The sequence below is a fragment of the Schistocerca piceifrons genome, chromosome 1 (assembly GCF_021461385.2).
Source record: "Schistocerca piceifrons isolate TAMUIC-IGC-003096 chromosome 1, iqSchPice1.1, whole genome shotgun sequence".
NCBI classification, from domain to species: domain Eukaryota; kingdom Metazoa; phylum Arthropoda; class Insecta; order Orthoptera; family Acrididae; genus Schistocerca; species Schistocerca piceifrons.
Window position 1 is genome coordinate 221,490,849 of NC_060138.1, and position 3,330 is coordinate 221,494,178.

Below are 3,330 nucleotides of genomic sequence, written 5' to 3' on the forward strand. Positions count from 1 at the left end.
GAGAGATGCTATATCCACTAATATGTATAAGTTTTCTATACCGCATGTAGTTTTCGTGCAATCGTTTTATGAAACGCCAGAGGTACGTATGAATCACCATGTAGGAGGGCGCTCTGAAAGGAAATTCCTCCCAATTTTTTATTCTGTTCTCAGTGTTGATTGAGGTATTGCGTGTCATACACGTCACAGTCTTATTTCCCGCTTCTCTGACGCAAGTTACAACGCACTCCACATCAGGGCTTCGAATTGCAGCCTGTAATATGGTGGTGTGTGACGTAACTAGATTGGTGCGCTAGAAGCAGAATACTGTAGTTTTGCTGCACATAAAGTGTCTCCAATTGAAAGCTAGGTTCACCATTTTGGCTCCGAAAACTGGAGAGCATCAATAAAATTCCGCCAAAAAGAATCACCAGCGCAAAAAACTCTTCAAGACACCCCGCGTGGTGTAAGGCACCACGCCACAGTTCGCGGGGCTCCCCTCGTCGGAGTCTTCCCGTCGGGCATGGGTGTGTGTGTTGTCCTTAGCATAAGTTAGATTAAGTAGTGTGAAAGCCTAGGGACCGATGATCTCAGCAGTTTGGTCCCATAGGAACTTAGCACATCTTTCCAACTACCATGCCATCAACAGGAAAAATTATGTTCTTCTGGGATTTTCGAGGTGGGACGCATTTGTAATTCACCCCAAAAGTCACCACCATAAACTCTAGAAGATGCTCCGAAACTTTCAGAAAACTGAAAGCACGAATTAGAAGAGTTCTTCCACACGTGGAACACCTCATCCTTCAGTATATTAGTGCCAGAGCACATACGAACGCTGCAACATTTGCAACAATACGGTACCTTGGCTTCACTGTCATCGATCATCCTCCATACAGTCTCGACTTGACTCCCCCCAGTTTTCATCTGTTTCCAAAACTTAGCAGAACACCTTGAAAGACTTCTCTTTGATAGTGATGAAGCGGTGCAAGCTGAAGTGGGGTTGTGGCTCTGTCAACAAAGTTAAAGGTACCACAGTGGCAATATCAAAAAATTGCAATTTCGTCAGGAGAAATGATGAGAAATAAATACTCTACTGGCCATTAAAATTGCTACACCAAGAAGAAATGCAGATGATAAACGGATATTAATTGGGCAAATATATTATACTAGAACTGACATGTGATTACATTTTCACGCAATTTGGGTGCATAGATCCTGAGAAATCAGTACCCAGAACAACCACCTCTGGCCGTAATAACGGCCTTGATACGCCTGGGCATTGAGTCAAACAGAGCTTGGATGGCGTGTACAGGTACAGCTGCTCATGCAGCTTCAACACGATACCACAGTTCATCAAGAGTAGTGACTGGCGTATCGTGACGAGCCAGTTGCTCGGCCACCATTGACCAGACGTTTTCAATTGGTGGGAGATCTGCAGAATGTGCTGGCCAGGGCAGCAGTCGAACATTTTCTGTATCCAGAAAGGCCCGTACAGCACTTGCAACATGCTGTCGTGCGTTATCCTGCTGAAATGTAGGGTTTCGCATGGATCGAATGAAGGGTAGAGCCACGGGTTGTAACACATCTGAAATGTAACGTCCACTGTTCAAAGTGCCGTCAATGCGAACAAGAGGTGACCGAGACGTGTAGACAATGGCACCCCATACCGTCCATCATGATGCTGTAAACAGAACCTGGATTCATCCGAAAAAATGACGTTTTGCCATTCGTGCACCCAGGTTCGTCGTTGAGTACACCATCGCAGGCGCTCCTGTCTGTGATGCAGCGCCAAGGGTGACCGCAGCCATGATCTCCGAGCTGATAGTCCATGCTACTGCAAACGTTGTCGAACTGTTCGTGCAGATGGTTGTTGTCTTGCAAACGTCCCCATCCGTTGACTCAGGGATCGAGACGTGGCTGCACGATCCGTTACAACCATGCGGGTAAGATGCCTGTCATCTCGACTGCTAGTGATACGAGGCCGTTGGGATCCAGCACGGCGTTCCGTATGACCCTCCTGAACCCACCGATTCCATATTCTGCTAACAGTCGCTGGGTCTCGACCAACGCGAGCAGCCATGTCGCGAGACGATAAACCGCAATCGCGATAGGCTACAATCCGACCTTTATCAAAGTCGGAAGCGTGATGGTACGCATTTCTCCTTACACAAGGCGTCACAACAACTTTTCACCAGGCAACGCCGGTCAACTGCTGTTTCTGTATAAGAAATCGGTTGGAAACGTTCCTCATGTCAGGTGCCAACCATGTGTGAATGCTCTGAAAATCTATTCATTTGCGCATCACAGCACCTTCTCCCTGTCGGTTAAATTTCGCGTCTGTTGGACGTTATCTTCATGGTGTACCAATTTTAATGGCCAGTAGTGTATGTAAACTTCAAGAATAAAAATGTAGAACGTTAATAAAGTCATTTTTATTTTAAAAGTTTTGAAAGCTTTCACATAAAAAATTCGGAGGTATTACCTTTGAGCACGCCTCGTATGTACATGGTGTTCACGGATATCAGTCGTGATGTTTTTGTTAATGACTGTTTTGAGCCGTGGCGTTTTGCTGGCGCGCCAGCGTATTTGGATGTTTCTCGCCTTCGCCCTTTTTTCTTTGCTTGTGGCGCGTACTGAGTTTTGGCTGCCTTATCTTTGCCGGAGGAGTTAACTGGAGGCTCTCGCCAAGAACGCGACATTTGGCGTTCGATGCTACCTGAGGCTGGAATGTGCTTGTAGTGGAGTTGGAACCAACCATGTGTATGGGGCAGCTTGGTGGAGAGCCTTCCTGTCGCCTGTGAGGAGACTTGTTGCCACCTTGGGTTCCGTGCTGCTAGTTCCGGACACGGCTGTCTACGATCTTCCGCTGCCTTATTGCCGCCTGCTGTACCCTACACAAGCCATATCGGACGTCCAGCGAGAAGGTAAGTGAGATTGTACTTAGGGCGTGTGTGTGAAGGTGTTGAGGGCTGCTACCTCACTTCGGGTAACTGTAAGCGCATGGGTGTTACCATGGAAGTAAAGATGTACCTATGAAGAGTTCATGGTGTTTAAGACAGGTGTCAAATAATAATATAATGCACGAGCGTGGGTCTTCCAGCTCGTGGGAAATTGCTGTTTGATGTAATACGTAATCAGCTGCAAGGCCGTAATCTGTTTATCAAATATACTGCATTCGAGCGTTTGGCAGCCTTAGCGCAGCGAGCCCCAGAAAAGCTTAAAATGAAATTTTCAGAATTGTGCTCGTTACGGTTTTCTCTGAACAGTGGGGCCTAAGAGTTTACGTAATTTAATTGTGCCTAAGATTGGAGTGCCCGCTGGCCTTGCTAGTAATGGTAATTTTTTTTAAAT